The sequence below is a fragment of the Equus asinus genome, chromosome 7 (genome assembly GCF_041296235.1).
Source record: "Equus asinus isolate D_3611 breed Donkey chromosome 7, EquAss-T2T_v2, whole genome shotgun sequence".
Lineage (NCBI taxonomy): Eukaryota > Metazoa > Chordata > Mammalia > Perissodactyla > Equidae > Equus > Equus asinus.
Genome location: NC_091796.1, coordinates 38,016,666 through 38,043,551, shown reverse-complemented (window position 1 = coordinate 38,043,551; position 26,886 = coordinate 38,016,666). Strand labels below are relative to the sequence as shown.

Below are 26,886 nucleotides of genomic sequence, written 5' to 3'. Positions count from 1 at the left end.
TCTCTGGGTTCGCCTGGCTGGGAACGAATTAAACTCATGAGACAGAATATCAGGAGAAAATTAAAGAAAGCTTTATAACATGTATACATGGGAGAGGCTCAGGCAAGCTGAGCAACTTGCCAAAATGGCTGAAGACCCCACCTTAAATATCATCTTCAGCTAATGGACAAAGGAGGATGTTGGGAGTGGAGCCGGAGTCCGTCATGGGAGATTACCACACAAGTACAGTAAACAAAATGCAGATTTCAGTCCTTGCCTTTGGTATTGATTAAGAGTTTCTAGAGATAAAGTCATCCCCTTTCTTCTTCCTGGTATAGAGGGAGGCACCTTTACAGATGGAGATTTCCCTTACAAATGTAAATGTCTCCTAACAAAGGGCAAGTAAATTCTACTTTTCAGTTGCTCTCCTGTCTGCAAAGTAACCAGCCTCAAATAATCATCATGCCAAAGAGACATATCTTGGGGTGGCCAATTCCAGGCCCCCACAAAGCCAACTCAACATACTCTTATCATGGGCCAAATATCAAGTCCAATTTTTAAAAAACATTTATTGAGCAATTCTACGTGGCAGGCACCATCCTGGGCTGGCAGTACTGGGTAGAAAATATAGACCAGGTTCCTGGCTTCCAGAACTCACAGCCTGATGGTGGAAATACACATATGAAGAAGCCATAGTGTTACAATGCAGGGTAGGGATGCTGGGACAGAGGAGGGGCACCAGTCAGCCAACCCAAGAAAAAGCACAGCTTTGAAGTATCTTTCAGGAGACCTCTTGACTTGGGGGTCCTTTATCAGGTTTAATTAAATTAAGAGTAATATAATACATTTAGATCCCTTTTTATTTTAAAATATAAAATGACGGGGGGCCGGCCCCGTGGCCCAGTGTTTAAGTTTGCACGCTCCGCTGCAGCAGCCCAGGGTTTTGACTGTTCGGATTCTGGGCGTGGACACGGCACCACTTATCAGGCCACGCTGAGGCAGCATCCCACATGCCACAACTAGAAAGACCTGCAACTAAGATATACAACTGTGTACTGGGAGGATTTGGGGAGATAAAGCAGAAAAAAAAAATATTAGCAACAGTTGTTAGCTCAGGTGCCAATCTTTAAAAAAAAAAAAAGTAAAATAATTTTATGTGTCAGCTTAAGTGGGCCATGATACCCAGATAATCAGTTAAATATTCTTCTGGGTGTGTCTGTGAGGGTGTTTCTGGACGAGATTAACATTTGAATCAGTAGACTGAGTAAAGCAGATTGCCCTCTCTGATGTAGGGGGGGCCTCATCCAATCTAATTAAGGCCTGAATAGATCAAAAAGCTAAATAAGGACAATTCACTCTTTCTACCAGGCTCTGAGCTGGGACATTGGTCTTCTCCTGCCTTTGGATTTAGACTGTTACCTCACAATAGGAAGTTACATCATCAGCTCTTTTGCTTCAGACTTGGACTAGAACTTAGCCTCTATAATCACATGAGCCAATTCCTTATAATAAATCTCTTTATGTATATATCCTGTTTGTTGTGTGCCTCAGGGAAACCCTGACTAACAGAATTTGACAGTGCTATCCTCATGGTTGGTTGGAAGGGTAAAGTGGGTTCATGGAGAATGGAGAATGTGACAAACTCTTCCCCGTGGGTGGTTGGAGGGTGAAATGGTTGATGGAGAATGTAGGTTATGACAATGCCACCAAAATGGAGGTCTAGTGTGTAATGGAGATTATGACACTTTCCCCTTCGGTGGGTGGGAGGGTGAGGGGGTTTGAAGGAAAATGGAGATTATGACCACGCCTCTCCCCACATAGCTGAGGAGTGGCAGTAGTGGAGAGAATGTGGTGACTTGACCCCACAAGGCCCTGAGTGGGGTCTAAACAGGACCATATTGATGGACAGGCATGTGCAGGATTAGGAGAGCTGGGAGCAGGGCTGTCTGCACTGAGGCTTGAAAGATCATCAGGAGTTTTTACTGGGCCAGACATGGAAACGCCTGTAATACTTAGGAGAGCCCTGCCTACGCCCTGGCATCATTGGCCCTTAAAGCTGCCCATCTTCTGCCTTTTGGCCAGTCCCAGCTGAACCCCAGGGCCCTCACCTCAACCACTCCAGTGCTGCCCAGTGACCCAAGTCTCTCTCCCAGGGTCCACCTACACCAGCAGCATTTAGAGACCACCGCCAATCCCTGATGTCTCCCCACCCACTGCCCAGCTGTGGTCGAGCCAACTGGCACAGAACTCAGAGCCCTCCTGGCTCTCCTGGGTCCCCATCTCCTCAGTCTGTGCCCACAGGCTGTCCCACTCGGGAACTTCTTCCTTGCTATGCCATCTTCCCCACTGGCCCTCAGTCATCTCCGCCCACCTCAAGCTTTCAGCACCTACCTACCTACCCTAATTGCCCCATATGCAGCCTCCCCTACTAACCTCACCGGTTTAGGGTCCAGCTCCACAGGATGTCCAGCCATTGTCTTCATGAGGAGGGGAAGGGCGTCTCCAGCCAGCAGACAGGAAGGTGGGGTGCAGTTGCTGTGTGTCTCCTGAGCCCCTGCTGGACACTGGACAGGCTGGTGGACTGCCCTGCAACCTCTCTCATGAGCCACCTTCAAGAACAGAGTGGAAGAAAGTCCTCGAGCTAGCGAGGACTTGAGCAAAGGGAATCCAGAGTTACCTGCACATCCACTTTGAGGCTCTGATGGGCAAGAAGGTGGCCATGGCAGGCAGGGAGCCAAGCATTTTCATGTGCTCCTCATGAGGGTCTCCCCATGGCCCTGGGAGCTGGGTCTCTCATTGTGCCCACTTTCAGGGTCTCAGTGGTCACTTGCCCAGAATTATACAGTGAGAAAGGGGTTGGGCAGAAAATCCATGCTGGGGCCTTCTGACTGAGGCCAAGGCCCTTGCTCAGCACTGCCTGTGCTGTCTTGACCTCACAGAAGCAGAAACACGAAGGCTGAGGAGGCTACGACTCAGCATTGTGAGCACCTTCCACGTGCTATGGCTGTGCAGGACTGGGGATACAGAGGGGAATACACTGGGGCTGCCTGCTTTCAGGGGACTTTCAGTGTCATGAGGAAGGGAGACATTAATCAGACCCACAAACACATACATGACTACAATTGTGAAGTCAGGGTTGGTGGGGGGAGTCTGAGCTAGTGAGGGGGCCAGGAGGGCACCCTGGAGGAAATGACTGAGAGTGGGATGATGGGCAGGACTAGCCAGGTGGCCGACACTCCAGGTCAAGAGAGGAGCACATGCAGAGGCCCAGTGGCATGAAAGAGATGGGCCAGTTCTGGGAAATGCAAAAAGTCGCTGCAGCTGAAGAAGAGGGGCCTTTAGAAGCTGTGAGTGAGGGCAGGTGAGGAGCCCCACTCCTGGGACCGCAGCAGCTGATGGGAGATGCCGCCTAGTAGACCCCTCCCCCAGGGGGCGCTGTGGAGTGGGGAAGGAGCCCTGGATAGTTGGGGATCAGTGCATCCGCCTGTAACAAAATGCCAACATAACAATGACTGTGAAGTTGTTCTCTCTCGTGTAAAGAAGTCTGGATTCTCCGTGCCAAGATTAGGGCCCTATCTCCATCGTTCTGCTCCATCACCCTCCCATGACTTTCATCCCTGAGGCACCACCTGAGGGAGTCCAGCCATCACATGCACACTCCACATCTGCAGGAAGAAGGGGAAATGGCAGCGAAGCGGCTGCTGCCTCACTTCCAGATCCTCCTCAGAAATCCCACACAGCCCTTCTACTCAAAACTTAGTTACATGACCACATCAGGGCTCAAGGGAGCCAAAAGACTAGACTTCTTAGGATGGGTGCGTGGCTCTGTAGGAAAGAGGAAGGAGAGGGGTGTGCATTAAGATTATAGGAGCTGCCTGAACAACCGCCAACACCTTACAGGCTTATCCTAGGACAAGCTCCTCTGAGAGTTTGTAGATGAATTCCTGGTCTGTAGGCAGATTCCCTCCCTGCAGGGACTGGGGGAACTCAGGCCCTTTATCTTCGGGACCCACCCTCATCTGGGCCAGGCTTAGACTTGTCCTCTGACTTACTTTCACAGCAGTGACCACAAGGAGCACACTGAATCGTTCAGGTTCTCAGTCTCCCTGTTGTTTTTGCTTGTTTCATTTTACACTATAAAGACATTGGTCTGGGTGAAGGGCTGCACTCTGTTGACGGCCCAGACCATAAACCATTCATCACACACCTTTATTCTCGACATGTGCTTAGCACTAACTATGAGGTAAGCAAGATGCGAGGAAACTGGAGGATACAAAGGGAATGGGATATGACTTTGACCTACCATGGCCTATGTCTCATTAGGATAAACACAAATTTTGGTAGTTAGAAAGTGGAATTGGCACGAGAAATATTTAGATTATTCTGGGGATGAAATGGATCAGCTAGGGTGCCTTCAGCTTCATGTCACAGAATTTCTGGCCCAAAGCGGCTTCAGCACAGGTGGCTTTGATCTCACCAACAAGGAGTCCAGAGTCAGGAGGCTCTAGGGTTGATGAATGCTCCTGTCAGCAGGGGCAGCCTTTCATCAGCTCCTCTGGGATTCTCTTTACTTCTTTCCCCAGGGTCTCACTGTGGCTGCTACAGCTGCTAACACCACACACTCACCCCACCAGGTCAAAGGCAGACAGTGATGACTGTTTCCTGCCATCTGCCTTTCTCTAGTTAGAGAGATAAAACTTTCCCAAACACCACCTGCCTCCCACAGAGGCATCTGCTCAGGCCCTATTGGCCAGAAGTGGGGCAAATGCCCTCCTCACCCCACACCACTCCTAGCAAAGAAGAAGAGGATGATTGATTTCCTCCAGTCATAATTCATTCCCTGGGAATGGGCCTCCTTTCTCTGAGCCCACTGCATCAGGAGACCAGAACAATCTACATTTTATCAGTATTACCGTTACTCAGTGTAGAACAAACAAATGACTGCTGGGGAAAATACCAACAATGTTTGCAACAGGAGGCAAGGAGGTCAGGGACCAAAAGTCCTGGTATAGAATGGATTGTCGTTGTGGATCCGGAAGTCATGGGAAATGATGACAGGGGTGTGGTGGTGCCAGCAGCGAGCAGGGCAAACGTCTTTAATGATGACCACAGGGATGGGGAAGGGGCAGCCAACTGCATAGGAGAGGGGATGGGGTGCTGTCCAGGAACGGTTCTTCTACGGTCTCAGATGGGCAGCCTATACTCCCTCTGCTGCCCTGGACCCTCTGTATGAGAGTCTTCCTGGCCTTCCTCTTCCTGAAGTCTCACCTTCTCTGTCCTTGCCCCAGGCTGCCTGCAGCACCCCCACCCTGCACTCGATCTCCCTTTCCCGCAGGTCCCGTCCTCAGTACCAGCTGTCATGGAGGAGAAGCTGCAGCAAAGGGAGCAGTTGAAGCCTCAGGGTCCAGGAAGGCTTACAGTCACCATGGAAACCCCTGGGCGGAGCTTTAGCAATGGGCGGGGCCCCAGGGAGAACCCACACCCCTTGAGGAACAGCTCGCCCGCTGCCTGTTCTCAGATCCCCTCAGGTCCTGGGACACCAGGTCCGGATGCCCCCGTGGGCAGGTCACCGCCCGTCACCAGTTGCTCCACCTGTGAAATGAAGGCTCTGGGTTGGGCGAGAGGGAGCTGGGCGCTGCTAAGGGCGAGGGTCGGCAGGGGCGCCGGTTAGGGCCCTAGGGGATGCGAGGTGGTGTCTGGGTAGTGAGTGATGTCAGAAGAGCCGCCCAGCGATTGGCTGACGGAACTGCCTGGTGATTGGCCAGGGGCGCGGTTGTGACGTCACGAGGAGGCATTGTGACGTGCATGCCAGGCGGTTATAAAAGCTGAGCGCCTGCCCAAGGCCTCGCTGAAGAAAGAGATGGCTTCACATGGAGCTTCTCCTGCTCCTCCTACTCTTTGCAGCGTTCTCCATGACATTCGCCATCCCAGAGGAAAGTGAGCCCCCCTCCTCCCACTCATTCTGACCCGGGGCCTCTCGGCCACACCCTGCAATCCACCTTCATGTTCCCATGCGCCTTCATGTGGTCCCATAAGGCCCTGCACCCGCACTTGGTGCCTCATGAACTCCCCAACCCAGGGCTCTTAACTACTCAGTTACCATGTGGCAGGGGTAAGTCTGATGCTGGGAATCAAGAGTACAAGGACACTTACCCAGGTGGGGAGGCCCCTCCCAGAACTCTGGCATCGAAACCCACCTCAACATAGGGTGAGTGCAAGGCCCCCAACCCAGCTCAGCTCAGGAAAAATGAGTCCCCAGGATGCCCAACCAGCTGTGAGCCCCCCAACCCAGCTGAGCACAGGATGAGGGAGTCCCCCAGACACCTGCCAGCACAAGTCCCCTGACCCAGTTCAATACAGTGGGGGGAACAAGTCCCTTGGACACCAGGCCAACTGTGAGGCCCCCAACCCAGCTGAGAACAGGGTGAGTGAGTCCTCCAACCCAGCACAACAAAGGGCAGCCGCTGACCCCTGCACCCCGTCCCTGGGGACCCCACCCAGTTGCACACCAGGTATGTAGCCCCAAGTTTCTGCTGGATGTTCCCCAAGTTCCTTGTCTGGCTGTGGCTGTCAGCTCCTCTGCCAGGCCCAGGTGAGCTGCCTGGAAGAGGCTGCTCCCTGGTAGAAGAAAAATACCTTCTACCGGTCATCGTGCGCCCCACAACCCCGAGAAAATCAAAAGCTGAGAATCTGAGCCCAGAAGTTGCAGAGTGAGGAGAGCGGCCTCAGAAACTTCCCATCACCTCCCAGCAACCTTAGCCTTGGCTGTATCCCTGGCTCCCGGGGCTGCGCCAACAGCCAGAAAAAGGAAGAACCAGTCCCAGCAGCCCCTCCTGCCCAATCTGTAAAACAGATGGAAGGCCAGGAGACGGGGCAGGAAGAACCACCTGAACACAAAAAAGTGGGGCATCTTGACCCAGACATGAGAAATCTGAGGCCACCTGTCCAGGCAGAAATCCATCTTCCAGTGGAGGGGCCGGTCAGGGGCTGTCTGTGAAGGCAGAGGTTGCTGCTGCCTCTGTTGGAGGTGGGCTGGGAAACAGTGGTTCATGGCCGGGTGCCGAGGCCTGGCTGGTGCTTGGCCCAATTCAGAGTGCAGACGTCCTGATGGGTAACTCTGCCAAGATGCTGGTGGGCTCATGGCCTGAAGATTTTCAACTTGGGACCGACTTCAGCCCGAGGTCCTGGTGGCATATCACTTGAGCCTTTTTCTTCTGAGTTCTCTTGATCAGAGGCAGCAAAGACTGCCTGAAAAACCTGCTTGTCAACTTGGCGTCACAGGAAGGACACAACTTAAAGAACTTGCCAGAGAGCCAGGGCTTCCTGGACACAGCACAAGATGAGGAGGGGGACCGCGAGCAAATTCTAGAGGAGTCCTTGGCAGGGCGCTCCTGGCTAAGGACAAGCACTCCGGATTGGAGGGGGAGGGGGAGGCCTTATAAGAACAGGCTGAGCAGTGGGGTCAGCTGCAGGCCAAGGGAGAGCTGTGAGGAAAAGCGGGGATTCCTGAAAGCTTTTGTCTTCCAGGCTACATTTTCACTGCCCATCCCAGGAGGGTGCAGAGGGGAGCTGGGGTGGAATGTGGGGCACCTCCTTAAGTGAAGGTGGCGTGAGCTTCCTTATATGTGTTTTAAATAAATGCATGGGAATACAAGAGAAGTGTCCCGGATGATGGTGATGGACAGCCTGGGTTCACAGTCCGTGCACCCACCACAGGAAGCCTCGCGTTCTCCAGCTGGTTGGGTCTCGACAGGGCAAGTGTCTAATTTGACCCTGAGAACAGAGCCATGAGGTGGGCAGGGTCCCCACAGCTCTGAGAAGGTGTCAATGTGTTACAGAGAGCTGACACAACACAACCTGTCCCACCCCGTGAACACTTTTCACACGTGTTGACTTCTTTAAAACTCAGAGCCAGCGCTGAGGTGGCACCCTGCTGATAGAAAAGCAGAAGTGGAGTGTCTGCACACAGGTATTTCTGCATAGACCGTTTCTGCCCGACACCTCACAGCCAGTTTGTGGCAAAACTTGGGTTTGGACCCTGAAGTTATGGTTCCAAACTCCGGCCACAGCAGCAGGTGCTTCTCACCCGCAGGTTCCTGTCTGATGCAGGCCTTTGATGAGCAGCTGTGCGGGAGAGACCAGAGTGGAGAGAGGCCAGAGGTGTGGGACGCCTTCGCTGTCTCTGGGTGAGTTGGTGTGGGTTGAGGGCGGCAGGTGAGGCACTAGAGGGAGGGGACCAGGATGGTGGACTGCATGCTCAGAGCCACGGAAGCGCCGAGGGACTGGGGGAGACGTCAATTTGCTCTGGCTGCTCTAGGTGCCGGGCTGGATGGACAGAGCGGAGCAGACCGGGAGACAGGTGGGAACAGGTGCATCTGGGAGACTGGAGGGTGCCGGTGGACGGAGGGAGGTTGTGGCCTCCAAGAGGCAGAGCTGAGAATCGGTGATGAATTGGGGGGCAGGGCGGGGGGGGGGAGGACACCAAGGTTCCAGACTCAGCTCTCCTAGGCAGTGGTCCCTCTCAGCTCCAGGCACCGTGGGCTGGAGCTCAGGTGAGGTGTGGATCCCAATGAGGAGGGCCTGCCTGCGGCTCAGGTGGAGGTGGAGGTGGAGAGCCTGGAGCTGTGGCCCAGGGACAGTGCTCGAGGCAACTGGGCATAAACTGAAGAGAGTCATCAAGAAGGCTGCGTCTCTGGGGGAAGATGAAGGGGACTGGGATGGTACTGACACCAGTTGGAGGGCTGCTGGTTTCAGGAGACAGCGGGGAGGGTGGTGGAGTCCAGGTAGCTCAGACCTGAGGGGAAGTGGCTCAGAGCTGGTGTTAACGTGATAAATGTCGGTGTCAGATGGTGAGGACGGGGAGGAGGTGCAATTTAAGAAGTGACATTTGGTGAAGGTCTGAAGTGGAGGTGGACACTGTGTAGGACCTGGACCACTGGGCTGGCCTTCCCACAAGAAGAGGCAGCATTTCACACTCACTTCCTGTCAACTGGGGACCCCAGGTCTTCTGCGCTGGGCAGGGTCTGAGGGGCAGAGGTCAGAGGGCGCAGGGTGCCCTTGTGGGATCTCAGCACTGGGAACCTCCTCTGCTCAGCTGCTCAGACCCATCCCACCCGCACCCTGGGTATCAGGACACAGCAGCCTCCTGGAGGCAAGCAGGGCCAGGACCCGAGTTTGGGGGTGTGATCGGGAACTGCTCACCCCTTCTGAGCCCCCAGTTCTTTCATCTGTAAAATGCAGATGACTAGGGCAGGGATGGGATGGAGTGAGCAGGAGGCAGGAGATGGCAGGGTTTGGGGAGGGGATGTTAGGGCCAGGAGACTGACGGAGTCGCAGGGAGGGAGGGTCCACTGTGGGCCGGCTCCTTGTCCTGGCCCTTCCTTCCTGAAGGCAGAACATCAGCTCTGGGAGGAGCGCACTCTGGGTGCTGCCTCTGCCCCACACCGGCTGTCTCTGCCCGCCTCGGTCACAGGCTGCCCAGTCCAGCACCTGCTTTCCCCAGACTCCTCCTGTCTCCTTCATTGCTGCTCTGCCCTGCTAGGTCAGGGCCCTGGGGCTGCAGGGAAGCTTGGAGCTCCAGAGAGCCAGAGTGGGAGAGCTAGCTTTAGGGAGCTATTCTGTGACATGTTGACAAACACGGCATTAGTATATATATATATTTTGAAGTATTTATAGATTCACAGGAAGCTGCTGATATTACAGAAAGGTCCCAGGTACCCTTCACCCATTTTGCCCCAGTGATAACATCTTACATCACTGCGAACAATATTGATGCCATGAAACCGACATTGGCACAATGTGCATGTCTGTTTCTGTCATTTTATCATGTGTACATTCTCGTAACCAACAGCACAATCCACGTGCGAAACTGCTCCATCAGGACAAAGATCCCCCTTGTGCTGTGCACCTCTATCCCTACCATTCCTGTCCGAGGCAGCCAGCAATCTGTTCTCCGTCTTGGGAGTTTTGTCAATTCGATAATGTTACCTAAATGGAATCATACAGCTGTGACCTTCTGAGATTGGTTGAGTTTTTTCCACTCAGTGTAATGTCTCTGAGTTGTGTGTATCAATAGTTCTTTGCTGAGTACGGTTCCATGGTGTGGACGTACCACAGGTTGTTCATTCACCTTTTGAGGGACATTTTGAGGGCCAATTGAAAGCCCAGTGACCCAGCTCAGCACTGGACAAGGGAGTCCCCTGGACACCTGACCATCCACAAGAACCCCCAACCCAGCTTAGCACAGGGAGACTAAGCCCCCAGGACACTCAGCCCACCAGAAGCCCTCTGATTCAGCTCAGCCTAGGGCGAATGAGTCCCCTGGACACTCGGCCAGCTGCGAACCCCTGAGCCAGCTCAGCATAGGAAGGGCATGGGTTTACATGTTCCACGTATAGGACAAAGGCCAAAAGAGCAGGTAACCTGGGAGAAGAAGAGTTTGAGTTGAGCTCAGAGTTAGGCACAAACCAGAACATGCGAAGCCCTTAAGCTGCGATGAGGAATTTGGATTTTATGCAAATCATCTGACCACAGTCCAAATCCAAATTAAGGCCAAGCTCAGAAACAGGTGCTTACCTCATTGGTCAAAGTAGTTTTAGATAATCATATAGTCCTTGATTATCTACTTGCTGAGTAAGGAAGCGTCTGTCCAGTGGTGAACACTCCCTGTTGCACGTGGATAAATGCCTCTGGGGAAGTAGAAACCCAATTACATAGAATTAGAGAGCAAGCAAATTGGTTACAACTAATTTCCCCTAACAATCCACTGTCTTTTTTTTTTTTTTTTTTTTTGGTGAGGAAGATTGTCGCTGAGCTAACATCTGTGCCAATCTTCCTCTATTTTGTATGTGGGACACCACCACAGCATGGCTTGATGAGTGGTGTGTAGGTCCGCACCCAGGATCCGAACCAGTGAACCCCGGGCTACTGAAGCAGAGAACATGAGCCTAACTACTAGACAAGCAGGCCGGCCCTTCCATTATCTTTGATTTGTTCAGCTGGTTCTCTTCAGGCCTGGGCTCCTGATTTACAACCATCCTGCAAACTGGGCTTATAGTATTATTCCTTATCTTTCTCTGTATATTTGTTGTAAAGTTCTGTACCTATTGCCTGTCAAACCTCTGTGAAAACAATGTACCCAGTAAGGTGATGCTAGCTCAGTGCTTTGAGATGATTTCCAATGCCTATGACCTTGGAGAAATACAGACTTAGATGGGAAATGGCTGAGAGTTTTCCCTCCTAACCTTCCTTGTTATTCCAATGTGGCCTAAATGGTTTCCAACCACTATGTACCTTCCATCCATCGTGGGACATGACAGCCAGGAAAAGTCCTTCCTGTTACTGAGCGACAAAACCACTACATGCAGAGGACCAGACTCCTGATCAGTGATGCTTTCAGAGAAAGATCCTGATCAAAAGGGGAATATGTGGAAATTGATAAAGGAAACCTCAGCTAAAGTGGAATCAGGAAGGCCTGTCGGGGAAGCTCTTATGCCCTATCGTACATCGTCAGTTACTCCAAACAGGAAGATGCATAAGCTTGCACCTCTGGCAGGAAGTGCAACTACTTTACTACTCAAGGAAGATTTCTCTCTCCTCCTGGCAACAGCCCAGCCAATGAGAAGCACCACAGCACAGCCAATGAAAAGCTGTGGCCACCCTGAACTATTACTTTCCTCCAATGGACTTTCGATTAGAACAGCCACTCCCTACTCCCCTTTTGCTCCGTAAAAGCAAGTGCATTCCTTTGTCTCTCTGGATTTGCCTGTGGTTCACCGTAGCATGCACATCCTAAATTACAATTCTTTGCTGATCCCATATAAACTCTTTTTTTGCTGGAGAAATAACTAGCTGTCTACTTGCTTAAGGTCAACACTGTTCATCCTTGGGTCCCCCATTGACCCCCAAATCTTTGTTAAGCACCTGTGCCTTACAGCATGGTTCCCATGAGTAGGACAGGGTACTCCCCTGGACCCAGCATGGGCCTGCTCTGTTGTTGGTGAACCATTTATTGAATGCAAGTGGAGACAATGAGTTCCTGGGGAAGATGGAGCCTCGAGATGGCAGGACCACCGGGAGGATGAAGCCCCAGTCTGGGGGGCCCGTCACCACACACGTTCAGGTGCCGTCCAGGCTACTGGCACTTTGCACCAACGTGGAGCAGGCACTGGCCTCAATTGCCTCCTAGCCTGCGCTGCTCAGGGCAGCATCTCTGGCCTCGTGTGTCCACTGTTCCAGAAAACCAGATCCATTCCTGAAATGGGAAAAGAAAAATGAAGAACAAATTTTCTACAGCACAGAGAAACATCCAAATAAAAGACACAATAGCTTGCCTGCCTGTGGACAGCTGGAACCATCAGAGGCTGGTCCAGTTCATGGGCTGTTCACACCAGCAGCTTCTGGGTCGTGCTGATCCCACTCAACCTGGACATTCGCAAGCTTTCAAAAGGCACCAGTGCTCCGGAGTTTCCACCAGCCATGAGAGCAATGAACTCGATGCTTCTCACACATCACTTTTCTGTCAGGTTGGGTGTAGGGGATGATGCAGGTGAACATTTCTCTCTATAAATGTTGGTGAAAAGTGCTGTATCAAGAGGCACTTAGGTCTGGCTGGGTTGGAGTGTTGAGTGAGCCACGTAAGGGTGACCTTGTCTGTCTCGTTCCCAATCTAACTCCACCCAGGGCATCCCTCATACACCGCTCTTGCAAAGAGACTCAGTAAAGGTTTGTTGAATGAATGTGTGCATCGAAAAATGAGGCACCAGGGCCAGAAGGGGTGTGGGTGGCAAGTGGCCCCATTCCAGATCTGGGGCACCCAAAAGAAGGACTCCTACCCTTTTGATTTCAGGGGCCAATAATAGTCCACAGCACCTGGTAGGGTGCCACCTTTCTATTTTCAGAAATAACCTGAAGTGCAGTTCTGTCCACACTGCCGCCTTCTCATCAAAGGAGGGAGATTTTCCCACCAATAGGGAAGGACACAACGTCAGAGAAAAGCCAGTCCCCTTGGAGAAATGGGGACAGGTGGCTGATTGTGCAAACCAGGCCCCTTTGAGGGTGAAGGGAGGTGCCCCACCATCACAGGACATGGGGACAACAGGCATCACCAGTGGTCGAGCACAGAGGTTGTGCAGTCACCCTGCCGGGAAAGGGTGCTGTGACTTCCTCGGCCGGCTGCAGGTTTTCTGCGGAGCCTGGTGTCCTGGAAGCCACATGAAGAAGATGCTCAGGGAAGCAGGGGTGGTCAGGTGTGTCAGCGCCCCTGAGAGGGCAGGACGGCTGGCGCAGGGTGAGGTGGTCCTGCCGGTCCCCTTGTGTCCCTCTTGCTGGTTCTGTGTGCCGCCCCCAGCTTCTGCATGGCGGGCCCCTGCAGAGGCCCGCCCTGTGTGACTGGCTGCTCAGGCTGCAGGTTCAGGGAGCGGAAGCACCTGGCGGTTATGTCCCCCTGGGGCACCCTGAGCCCTCCAGCCGTGGCAGACTGGCGTTGTAGGAGGCAGGTGCACCTTGTGCCCAGGGTCCCCAGGATCCTCTGGCGCCCGCACCTCGGGGGTGTTCAGCAGGCGGGCTGGGGGCCGCAGACCCGGCCGAGGCTGGAGGGGACGCTGTCCCTTCGGATGCCCCTGCGGGCGGGCCTGGACGGCGCGGCTCCCTCCCAGGCTCCGTAATGAGAGCACGGACGAAGACGGGTGGAACCGCTGCTTAAGTGATTTCTCACCTTCAATGGTGGACTGGTAGCTATTTTACCTAGTGTCTTCTATTTGAATACGCTAAGTTTCCCCTGCTTATCACCATCTCTGGCCACACGTGTCTGCAACCAGGTGATCATTTAGGGAACCTCTTGGATGCCTTGTGACCATTCAAGCCCTCCGCTGGCCTCAGGTCGGGCTCCTGTGCCAGCTGCAGCTGTGGGAGGAGAGCGGCCTCGCCGTGTCGTGGGTGCCGCTGCTGCCTCGGAGCCCCTGTGTGCCCAGCTCCTGAAAGAACGAGATCTCGGCAGCGCTGACAGCCAGTCAGAGACTCATACTAAGAGCCAGGTCAGCCTGGGGCCCTTATCACCCTTCTGCTTCCCATCCCCAAACAGAGCCAGCCAGGACCCTGCGGGAGTTCCAGAACCATCAGCATCAACATGGGCCCAGGATGCAGGCGGCCCAAGACCGGGATGTCCCCCCCTCACAGCGGCCAGGGGTGGGGCTGGAGGAAATCACAGAACACAGAATTCAGAGATGGAGTGTGGTGACAGCGGCTGACCTGTCTTCCAGGCAAGACCTTCCACCAGCAAAAAGATTATGACTTTCTAAAGGCTCAGATGATGAGCATTTTTTAGTAATAAAATATTTCTTAATTAAGGTATGTATTGCTTTTTATACATAATGCTATTGCATGCTTAATAGACTACAGTGTAGTGTAAACATAACTTTTGTATGCACTGAGAAACCAAAAAAATTGTGTGACGCTTTATTTCGATATTCGCTTTATTGTGGTGGTCTGGAACTGAACCCACAATATCTCCGGGGTCTGCCTGTACAACATGACAGAGTCACCCTGTGAATATCCATTAGTTTCCAGTGGAAATAGTGTGGTTCTGCTTCCCAGGCCCAGAGGGCTTCTCAGCTCAATTAAACAAGTTGAACCAATGTTAAAATATTTCTTTTATTGACCTAAAGCAGGCATGGGTGTTAGGTGGAATATGCTAGTCAATTAAATTTTCCAGTGGGGTGAGGACTAATCCATTTCTTTCCCAAAGACTCCAGAGCATTCCCCTTTCTCCTGTGACTTCCACCTTAAGAAATGAACATTGTAATCAGAAGAAGAGAGAAGTAAGGTGGCCTTTAGGACAATGTTTCTGAAAATGGAGTCTCAGACCATCAAGGCCCTGTTAAAAGCATGGATTTCTGGGCCCCCTTCAGATGCCCCTGGGGAACCCTGTGGGTGTTGAACTCCAGGGACCCCCTACAGTTGGAGAACAGTTTAGTGAGGGGGTCTCAGAGCAGGTCCCGACAGCCATTTTCATCGCTGCCTTTCACAGTTAATTCTAGCGACACATTTTCTAAATGCACCATTGTTTTAAGTGATCTTTTTTAAAGAACCAACTCTAGTTTCTGCCATTTCCAATCAATCTTAGCTTTTGCAGCCCTGCCAGTTCTCATAGACACTTGACACTTCCTGCCATCTGCTATGGAGTAGCTTTGGGGAAAGAGATGATTTCCTCTCCTCTTTCTCAACCCCTACCCTCGGCTTTTTCTGTTTAACTAAAAAAAGTCAGAAATGGGGAAATTTATATTTTTAGAGGATCTTTTCCTAGCTGTGCTAGGGCTGTAGCTGGTGATCTGGTGGCAGAAGAAATTCCTGATGGATAAAATGTGCCATGTCTAGATGTTCCAGCAACAAAATTGTGCCCTTGAAGTGAGAGCGTGGCCCCAGATGGGGTCCTTTGGGAGCCCTCAACATGGGAACAAGACTGTTTCAGACGACTCTGGGAGAGGCCAGTGCAATGGGGCCCTTCATGATTCCACCCCCTCACTGTCATCACCTTCTGGGGCATATGCTCCCTCCTCAACCTGGAGTAGAGAAGCCATGTGTAGATTGAGATGGTTAAGCCTCACTATACAATTACCCCAGGAAAAATGCATAAATGGGTTGGCATGACTTTGTTATATATGTGTTTGTTATGTAACTCACTGACCCACCTCCTTCTGGGGAATTCAACACAAATGCCCATCACCTGATAAATAGATAAACCAAATGAGGTGTATCCATAAAATGAAATATTATTTGGCCATAAAAAGGAATGCATGAACCTGAAAACATTATGCGAAATGAAAGCAGTCACAAAAGGTACTTGATGGGCCATGCAGGACCAGAGCGACAGTGCATCTGTAGCCAAGTGGCAAATCCACAGTGAGGGCTCTAGGGAGAGAAACTGAAGTATGACTCAGCAATCTGGTCCCGGGGTATGGCCCCGACATTTACCAGCTTTATGGCCTTAGTCAAGACTTGAACTTCTCTAAACTTGAAGTTTCTCATCAGTGAAATTAGGATAACGGTGCCCTCATTTGTGAGGATCAAATGAGACTGTGTTCAGTGCTATGGGAGTTTGTTATGCAAATAGGCCCCCAATCACTTTTTTGTGTCTCTCCACCCTTAGTGGTTCACTCTCACATTGATTCTGGGATTAGCCATGTGACTTGCTTTGACTGATGGTGCCTTAGCAAACATAATTCAAGCAGAGGCTTAAATACTGTGTTTTGGTTCTTGCCTTCTTACACCACACACAAGTCTACCATGTGAAGATGCCTGGGCTAGCCTGCTGGAGACTGTGGCTCTGCTGTCAGCCAGCCCAACCACCAACCATGTGAGTGGGGCTGTCTTAGACCATTCTATCCCCATTGAGCTGCTAGATGACTGCAGCCATAAAAGGACTCCAGGTGCAGAAGAACCAGCCAGCTGATCCCAGCCAAAATTACTGATGTAGATGTCAAAGAACACTAGGAACAAGTTTGTAGTCAAGCAAAGTCAGCTTTATTTAAAGTGCTGCAGCAAGGGGGAGTGTAAATGAGAGGAACAGAAGGGGAAGCTGGGAGGGGCTTATTAAGGATTTGGGCATCTGCTGGCTGATTCCATAAAGGGTTTAGGGCAGCAGGAGCCACTTTTTGATTGGGTGCTGTCAGAAAGTCGGGGCAACTTGGTGACTGGATCTCTGGTCATTTTTATCTACAAGGCAGGAGGATTAAAGTGGGACTAGAGTTGTTAGTGGTAACTCATATAAGCTGGAAGAGGGAGATGTTTAGTTGTTCTTGAGTTGTGGAATGTCCTTGTCTCTGTATAGTTTCAGGCATGATCATAAAATTGTCCTGCCTCTGTCTCTCCATCATGGTCAAAGAATGGCCTTGTCTGAGTATTACTTATATGCTGTAAAAATTGTTTGTTTACATTCAGGAACACTATAGCTGCCAACTGTTGGGGCCACTTTTTACTTTCTTACACAGAATCATGAGTAAATAACATGGTTGTCTTAAGCCTCTAAGTTTTGGTATGGTTTTTAATTCAGCAATAGATAACTTCAGTAACTGTAAAGCTCTAAAGTGCTGGGTTATAGATGTAGAAAGATGTAGAAACTCCTGGGTTATAGATGTAGAAAGCCCCAACTTCATGGGATTTCAAGGGGAGGGGATGAGTAGAATGTGGGAAGTTGACCAGGACCTGCCGAGGACAAGGGACAGGCAGGGCCACACATATGCTGCAGACAAGCTTGTCTAGTCACCTCCTCCTTGATTCCAGCTCTGCCTCTTTCAGAGGCTGCTTCCCAGGACTATCTTCCTTTCCCAGGCCCTCCCCATGCAGGGTCCACTCCTGGCTTGAGCAGCAGCAGGGCAAGGACAGGCTCCCCAAGACCTCTTCTCAGTTAACATCTCTGACAGGCATATGAAAGACTTGATGGTCTGTGCATGAACAATCTATTCTGTTCACAGAGACTTCTTGGGGTTCAGCCATCAGAAACGACAGAGGGCCCTATTTTATTTTTGGTAGAAGGATATACCTGCCCTTGCTCTTGGCACAGGAGGTGCTGACCTATTTTCAACGATGTGTGACTGGGGAGTAATAATTCTTGATTATTGTTTCACCCCTTGAATGACCAATAGCCCAAAAGTGAACTCTTCTGCTTTTCAACCAGATGCTTTTAGCTTAAATCACTGCCGGTCAGGCCCTGGTCATAAATCTCCTGAGGCTAGCTCATGCTTCTTGCACTCACTTCTCCTCCAGCCAAAACCGTCAGTGAAGTTCAGGGAGGAAAGGACAGTAAATCTTGTTTTCCTCTTACAAGTACTCTATAGGGTGTTCCCTACTGACAGTTTAAAAATTGGCTCAAACTTAACCAACTTATGGGAGATATTCTCTCCTTCAACAACAAGAATATGCTTTTCCATTCACGCTCAAAGCCAAAGGCAGTCACTTTATCAGAGTCTGTCAAAGTCAGGGACAGAAAGATCCAGATGACTGAAAAGTGACCACTTATACTGGCTTCGTGAAAAAGAAGAAAGTAAACCCCAGTGGGAAGGCCGGGACATTTGTCTTGGTTCAAGAGGTTCTTAAAAGAAAATGAGAAATACTGACTTCACTTGAGGGTGTTGAATTGTATTTTATATGAAAATTTATTTTTCCAATCACAGGGTACTTTTGAATTTGAATGGATCCTTCCTTCAAACCAGCAGAGCGCCAAACATTGACTAACTGCAGAGTCAGAGTATCAACTCAACCACAATAAACTGGATCATCCGCTCCTGGCTGTACAGTTTGTCAGACAATGTCAACGTTAAGATAGGAATGGAATCCATACTTTGAAGCCACAATCACTCAGCAAAGTATTTCCACCCTTGATGAAAAGTGCAGTGGCCAGATTCTTGGCTCTGTCCCCCTCTGGCTATCACATAAGGGTTTTATATCTCAGTGCCTTTGTTTGTAGAATGTGCTTGCATCTATCTCCCAGGATTGCTATGAGGAACAAGTAAAAAAAATACAATTTTTATTTATGGACAGCTAATCTTCGACAAAGGAGCTGAGGGCCTACAATGGAGAAAAGAAAGTCTCTTCAACAAATGGTGCTGGGAAAACTGGACAGCCACATGCAAAAGATTGAAAATTGACCATTCTTTTTCACCACACACCAAAATAAACTCAAAATGGATCAAAGACCTAAAGATTAGGCCTGAGACAATAAGTCTTCTGGAAGAGAATATAGGCAGTACACTCTTTGACATCAGTTTCAAAAGAATCTTTTCGGACACTATAACTCCTCAGCTGAGGGAAACAATAGAAAGAATAAACAAATGGGACTTCATCAGACTAAAGAGCTTCTTCAAGGCAAGGGAAAATAGGACTGAAACAAAAAAACAGCTCACTAATTGGGAAAAAATATTTACAAGCCACTTATCCGACAAAGGGTTAATCTCCATAATATACAAAGAACCCTCTTCCTGAGCTCCTCAAATGCCCCTTGCTGTCCTGGCTGCCTTGATCCTCCTCCACAAAGTCCTCAGTCCTTTCCACAACTGTCAACTGCAGGATTATCATCTGGCACAGCATTCTGTGCTGACGGGCAATCTCAGTGGTTGATGCCAGTTCCCCACTCAACTGTGAAATATGTTGAATGTCCCTCTTGCTTGGATGAGTGACCATTTCATTACTGGGTTAGTTTTAGGCTATTGGCCCTAGCACAAGGTTCTTAATAAATCCCATGAATGAGATTTAAATTTGTTGTCAGTATTTCCTAGCTCAAAGGATAAAACTCCTTCAAGATAGTAAGTTATGACTTGAGGTCCTTTAAGACTTTAATTATTGTTGTAAAGTTTCTTCTCTTCACCACACCCTAAAATTTCCAAACCATGATTTGCTACATGTAAAGTGGGACTTTCCCCTTAGGAAGGTACTTATCATATTAGGTAGGTTATATAAGTAACCCTTAGGTAGCTACTTATTATATTAACTCACTTTCTTAATAACATGAGTTCTGCAGATTTCTTATTAAATTAACTCATTTCCTTTTTTTCCTGTTTTAATGAGATATAATTGACATACAGTCATGTGTCGCATAACGATGTTTTGATCAACAGTGGACTGCATATACGATGGTGGTCCCATAAGATTAGTACTATATAGCCTAGGTGTGTAGTAGGCTATACCACCTAGGTTTGTATAAGTACACACTACGATTTTTTCACAATGACAAAATCACCTAACAATGCATTTCTCAGAATGTATCCCCGTCATTAAGTGCCACATGACGGTATAACATTGTGTACGTTTCAGGCATACGATATGATGATTTGATACATGTATGTATTGTGAAATGATTACCACAATAAGGTTAACACCTCCATCACCTCAAGTAATTACCTTTTCAGTGTGTTGTGAGAATGTTTAAGATCTATTCTCTCAGCAACTTTCAGGTATACAGTCCAGCATTTTTGGTCACCATGCGGTACGTTAGATCCCCAGAACTTATAACTGGAAGTTTGTACCCTTTGTCAACATCTCCCCGATTCCCCCACCCCACCTCACCCCCAGCCCTGGAAATCACCATTCCACTCTCTCTTTCTATTTAACTCACTTTCTTAATGGCATGGGTTTTGGGGGAAAATGCCTGCTAAGTATCATGACCTATGGGTACACCTAGAACAGTCCTTCATTAAACCCTGGAAGAACCTGTGCCAATTATATATCAGCCTCACCAGGCAGAGCTCATTTTCTGTCATGTTTTGAAAGAAGAAGTGTTGATCTTACACAGGCCCTGCTCCAGCCACGTCACTGACGCCTCATTATGTGGTTCTCTGCTCCCATGGCCTTCGGCTCCTCCATTGCTCCACCCTGGCAGAGGAGCCCCCTGCTCCACTTTCCCTCAGTTCCTTGTGACAATCTTTGGGCAATAATGTCCCCTAACCTCAACACGCACACACACTTCCCAATAATAAATAATAACTTCCAGAAAGAAAGCAATGTAACAACAGAAAGAAAGTGTTTTCTGTGGGCCTTTTCTTTACTGTGTCAGGCACCAGCTGAGCCCTTCGGTCCATCCTCCTCCTCTTTCCAGACCACACCCAGCGTACAAAGGAAGGGGCTCTTTTTCACCCCTTATCAAATAGCTGAGAGCTTTAGTTTATAAACGCTGGGGCAGGGCCTTGAAATATAAGTTCTTTGGGCCGGATTGGAGTTCTTAGGAAGGTGGCCCCACTCACCCCTCCCCTCCCCAAGGACTCAGAAGCAGAAGTCACCCTGAGGATTTAGTCTCAGGATCGGAGGGCAGGACGTGAACTCTTCCAGCCCAAGTTTCTCTCTTTCTGCTGCATGCCACTTTCTTAAAAGTGAAGGATACATCATGTACTATTTGGAAAAGTTTTATCAAAGGGAAATTGTTCTACGAAACGTAATAGTTACCATCCAGAATGTGGGCCATAAGAAAGACTGTTACACAGCCAGGGCCAGGCAATGAGATGGATCAGTCACTTATGCATTTTGAGAAGAGAAAAACATAGTGGCTCTCATCCTTCAGCAGAGAGTATATTGAATGATATTTTATAATTATCTCCCACTCCTCTGACACAAAAAAGGAAAGAACCGGAATATGTCAGTTCCTCCCATCAGAGCATCAGGAAAGAAGCATGGCAGTAATATCAGGGCAGCACCTTCAACAGCACCTGCCAGATTTAAGTGGAGATTTTTTCTGCCAACAGCATTCTCCATTCCCCTACACTAGAGAACTGGCTGAATTTCCTGCTTCAAATGTAATACTCTTTTTTGTGTGTGTGACAAAGTATAATAACTATGGTGTCATACAGTAACACATTAGAAGAAATAATATAACATAGAGGAAGGAAGGCTTCAGTGTTTGCTGAGCGTACCCACTGCCCGGGTCTCCAGGGTCACAGGGTTGATTTGCATCAGACTCCTGCTCTTTTCGCACCACGCCATCCCCTCCTGTGCTCCCCGGAGAATCTGTGAGACAAAGTCCCCATCCCAGCGAATGGCACTTGCACATTCCCATGCAGGACTCCCCCACACTCATAGCTCCTGCTGCAGGGCCTGCTTCAATGCATCCATGTGTTTCCAGGCGCAGCTCATGCCCAGTGAACTGAAGCTTTGAGCCATGCCCTCACCAGGGAGGACTTGCAGCCTGGCTCCCAGTGGGCGGTTGCAGCCATCTGGGAGTGAGAACTATGCTAGCTGCAGGTGTTCATCTGACCCCCTTGTGCAGGAACTGGCAATCTAGGGGGAGAAGGGGGATGGTCCTGTCGTCGGAGCGGAGGGTCTCATCACTGCTGCTCAAAGCTTTCCTCACTAATAGATAACTTCTATAATCATAGCAAATATAGATTTTTAAAAGGAAAGAAATGAGCTCTGGCCTCCTCACTTCTTTTTTTTTTTTTTAAAGATTTTATTTTTCTCCCCAAAGCACCCCCAGTACATAGTTGTATATTCGTTGTGAGTCCTTCTAGTTGTGGCATGTGGGACGCTGCCTCAGCGTGGCTTGATGAGCAGTGCCATGTCTGTGCCCAGGATTCGAACCAACGAAACACTGGGCCGCCTGCAGCAGAGCACACAAACTTAACCACTCAGCCACTGGCCTCCTCACTTCTAAGATGAGCAGGGAGGAGCAGAGGAACAAGTGCCACTTCCCTTTGTCTAGGCAGTATGGTTCTCAAAGTACTTAGTAAGAGTTTAGGTTTGTCCAGGAAAACAGAAATCCCTCTAGGTCTTAGGACAGAAGAATTTAATACAGAGAATTGGTTGATCAATTGACAGGAGTGCAGAGGAATTCAACAGGGGACAGTGGAAAAAACAGAGATTAGTCAGAGCAGGAAGCCACTAACATGCCAGAGCCCACGAGACAGTGGGAGCAGAAGGTGTGACCAGGGGCCTAAACCTGGTCTTCCTGTAGATGCTGGATTATGGTGGGACAGCCCGGAGGGATCTGGAACATATAGGGAGGGGCTGTCTGGCAGAAGCTGGAGCCATGAAGGAAACAGAGCCACTGCTGAGATGCAAGAAACAGAGACAGAGGAAGCAAAGCTCCAGGGTTCCCTCCCTCCCTCCAGTTGTCACCAGGCCTCGCATTGGTTGAGCCTCAGCAGAGGCCGTTGTAAAGGAGACTGGGAAATGTCATTCCCTGAGATCACAGGAGGTGCAGAGGAAGGGCTGGAATGGATCTGAGACACACCAGGCATCCAGTCTTTCCTTTTGCCCTGGTTTACAGACCAGGAAGACTAAAACCAAGACCAAGAAATTAGATGTCCATCCCATAATAAACTCAAGCTTAGCTCTTCTGGCACCGTCACACCCTTGGAAGGAGGAGCCAGAATGTGCTCAGATGTGAGAGTGAAAGAAGATCCCAGAAAGACTTTAGGAGATCCGAGGGTAAGGGCTGAGAGGGCCATAATGAGAATTTGCTCAGGCTGAGCTCCTAAGGATGGGTGGGTTCTGGGGTCTGAGGGTTGGAGTGTCTTGGACAGCAGAAGTCTAAACCCTCAAATTCTATTAGATGACCTGGGCAAGAGGTGGTCCATGACACAGCAAAGGGAGAGAAATCAGAGCAGGGCTTCCAGCTATACAAAGGTGATTTTGTAACCATATCATGTACTTGCATTGGACAACCTATTTGTTGTTTGAACCACTAATGCTTTGCACTCTAATAAAAGTGTCCTCATACTTCATAAGGCTGGTGGCGGGGGAGGTGGGGGGGTGTGCTGCTATGAGCTGGAAGAGCTTAATGGTTACGAGTCCAGGCAGGCCAGGGCTGGAAGTCCAATGCTGCAGCTTACTGTCATAGCCATGACACCTTCTATAACTTTTCCATTTCCTCTTGTGGAAGATGGGTTGCTAACACCTGCCTCACAAGCTGTTGTGAGGATTACCTGAGACAATGAATTTAGCAATGAAGCACTTAGCACAGGACCTGGCCCCCAGAAAGTGCTGAAATAATGGCGGGGCTGGTCTGCAGGTGAGAGAATCCACTCACAGCCTTGGACAGGACCACCTATCCGCCAGGACCCCTGGATGCTCTGATCCCCAGCTGGGTCAACAAGAACACACAGCAAAGGATAGCCTCCTTGCCATCTGCTTTTATAGCTTCGTGATAAAGGATTGAAAGGAGCAAATTGCCTTCCCAGCCTGTGGCTCCTTGGTCACAAAAAAACAAATCACAGCCTGTCGAGACAGACACAGAAGCAAATGAGATCAGAAGAATGCACATTTGGGTGCAAAATTTACAGCCTTCAGATGCCCATGAAAGTCTTATGCGGAAAAAAAGAAAGTGGAAGACCCTCGTGGAGACAGGAAAACGTGGTGTGCCTTCCCGCTGTCGAGGAGGCTGTCTGGGGTCCAGGGACTGGGCACCTTGGAGGAGGGGTAAGTGCTGGGTGGGGTGAAGGAGCAGTAAATGGGCCTGTGATCATGGACAGACAACTCTGAACGTCTTGGGTCCCCTGTCTGTCTTCAGTAGGCCACAAAGGAGCCGGGAGGGCATCACTAGACTGGGGTGACCTCGGGGAGGGCAGAGGTGGCCAGGGGAGTGGATTAATTACTTGATATCGAAGGGCTTGGGGGACCAGTACACAGAGATGGAGGAGGCAGGAGGAACGGTGATGCCGGGCGAGAGGAGCCAAAACTCTGCAGCAAGAGCCAGTGGATGAGTGGGACGCGTGACAATGTAAGTAACAGGGACGGACGTAACTCAATGAGGTGAGTGCCCAAGGCAGCTAGTAAAACACACAGTTTCCTCTAAACTTCCTGTCAACAGGAATCACTCCTCGAGAAACTTGGTCAGCTTCATCTGGGCTTCTCAGCCACGACTTTAGGACAGGGTCATATTTCCTCAGAGCTGATTAACACACCCCCCGCCCCCACCCCTGCCCCATTCCCCAGCCACTGTCAGGATGTGATCACGGTAGCTCTGCAAGTCTGTCTAACGTCAAGATAATGACCATTAAGAAAAAACTACAGTTCTTGGGAGATGGAGAGAAGTCTCTGGAAACTCTAAGGAGCCACCACCTCTGGGGTCCATGACACACGAGAGCAATACCCATTTACAAACTTTCTTTGGGCACTAACTACCACGTGAAGGGCACAGGGCAAGGCTGCACAACTCTGCCCCCAACTGTCTGGAATGGGTGGGGGGTGGGGAGGAGCCAGCAACTGGGGTGAAACACAGACAGGACACGTGCTCTAAGGGAGGAAGAAAGGAGGCCCTGTCTTTGTGCTCAGGTAATCTCGGTAAGGGAGAGGGTAATTCTGATGAGAGGCTGGTGACCATCTAGGTCAAGGAGGGGTTTGGGTGGAGTCTCGGGGTAGACATGACGGGCAGAGATGGGGGGCTGGTCAGGACATTCCAGGGAGGGACGGAGCTTCAGCAAAGGGGCAGAGGCCGGTAAACAAAGCGTGTTCTGGTGACAGTAACTCTTCTATGTGTCTGGAATGGTGTGCTGGGAGGTATCTCCTGTCAGGGGGTGTATATAGGCTTAATGGTTTTGTTTGTTTGTTTTGTGAAGATTAGCCCTGAGCTGACATCTGTTGCCAATCTTCCTCTTTTTGCTGAGGAAGCTGGTCCCTGAGCTAACATCTGTGCCCATCTTTCTCTACTTTGTTTATGGGACGTTGCCACAGCATGGCTTGATGGGCAGTGTGTAGGTCACACCCTAGAACCTGTGGAACCCCAGGGGCCACCGAGGCAGAGCGTGTGAACTTAACCGATACCCCACCGGGCCAGCCCCTAGCTTAATGTTAACGTGCAACACAGGTCACCTGTGCTTCATCAACATTTATTTTATTGAATTTGGGGGGCTTGGGGGAAGAATCTGAGCCTCATCTGACTGAAATAACAGTCAAGTGGTAATTCCTAGCCATTCTCTGTTGAGGTAGGACTGTGGTGGCTCAGCAGTGGGGCCCCTGGAGGACAGTCTCTTGTGATGAAGAGAGGTGACAGGCCTCATGGGCCTGCCTGATTCTGTGAGGACTGGCAAAGATTGTTTGCTTGACCAAACTTTGGTGAGCCTCCTGAACCTTCTCTGAGGCCCACCTGTGCACTTCCTTGTAAAATTCAGTTGTAGCAAGAACCCTGCTAAGTCAGTTTAACCAGAACCCCCCACCCTTAATATCTGATCGGGTTCCTCATCCTCCACCATCCCCCAGGTGATATCTGATCCTTAGCAAGAATCCTGTTAGATCAGTTTTGCCAGAAGCCCCCTTACCACTGATATTTGCTCTTAGTAATTTTCCCTCCCCTGACTCCACCCTGCTCCTTGGCTATAAATCCCCACTGGCACAGGCTGCATTCAGAGCTGAGTCCGCTCTCTCTCCTCCACTGCAAGATCCCATTGCAGTGGTCCCTGTACCTATTACATTGGTCCTCAATAAAATCTGCCTTACTATCTTTAATAAATGTCATGAAGAATGTGTTCTTTAACAGGACCACCAGCCTCCCTATTCCTTCCCTACCTGCCACCACCACCCGCAAACATACCCATTTCCCTGCCCCTGCTGCCCATGACACCCACAGTGGGGCCACACTTGTGTGTCTGATGGGAGGCCCCCAGCTTGGTGCTGCCCTTGCAGATGCTTGGTGCTGCGTGGCACCTGAGAGCTGTCATGGCAGTGCCACTGGAGGTGAGCCCATCTCCACACGTACGTACAACGCTGCAAAATGGGCTGTCCCTGAACTACATTCTATACCATATGAGGACTAAAATTGGTTGCAAAAGTACATTAAAATAAAATATAAACATATGCTTTAACAAACACTTGTTAAGTAAAATTAAATGTTTAATATACAGGCTGCCATGAATATTCTCTTAGGCAGATTTTTTGCCTAGACTGAATTGGCTGAAACTATTCTTTCTTTTTTTTGTTTTTTTAAGTTTAAAGGAAATACAGAAAGGCTTTCCTCTTTTTCTTCTTCAGTCCCTTCTTCTCAATTCAGTCTTTTTTTTTTTAAGGATTGGCACCTGGGCTAACAACTGTTGCCAATCTTTTTTTTTTTTCTGCTTTATCTCCCCAAACCCCCCTGTACACAGTTGTATATCTTAGTTGCGAGTCCTTCTAGTTGTGAGATGTGGGACGCCGTCTCAACGTGGCCTGACGAGCAGTGCCATGTCCACGCCCAGGACCTGAACCCTGGGCCGCCGCAGCGGAGCGTGCGAACTTAACCACTCGGCCACGGAGCCGGCCCCTCAGTCTTAAAACCACTAGGTGGGGCAGAGCAAGGTAAGGGGAAGCCATGGTGGCTCCGGGCAGTGTGCTGGAGCCCAATCGGGGTGAGGAGGGCATCAGCTGGGGGACAGCCCAGCACAGGATTTCTGAGCCCAGGTGAGGTGAGAAGGGCGTCAGGACGGCAGAGGGGGTGGTGTCTGAGGCCAGAGGTTGGCT

At 50.0% G+C, this 26,886-nt stretch overlaps 1 long non-coding RNA gene across 2 annotated transcripts; it reads left to right on the top strand.

The window, feature by feature from the left end:
* Positions 1–8,065: 8,065 nt before the first annotated feature.
* Positions 8,066–19,519, top strand: LOC106823528 (uncharacterized). 2 transcript variants are annotated; one of them, XR_006530563.2, is made up of 3 exons: positions 8,066–8,165; positions 14,060–14,325; positions 18,147–19,519. It is a non-coding gene; the product is annotated as an uncharacterized lncRNA (long non-coding RNA). The 2 variants fall into 2 exon arrangements; XR_011504454.1 differs by lacking the exon at positions 8,066–8,165 and adding an exon at positions 8,168–8,338.
* Positions 19,520–26,886: the final 7,367 nt, after the last annotated feature.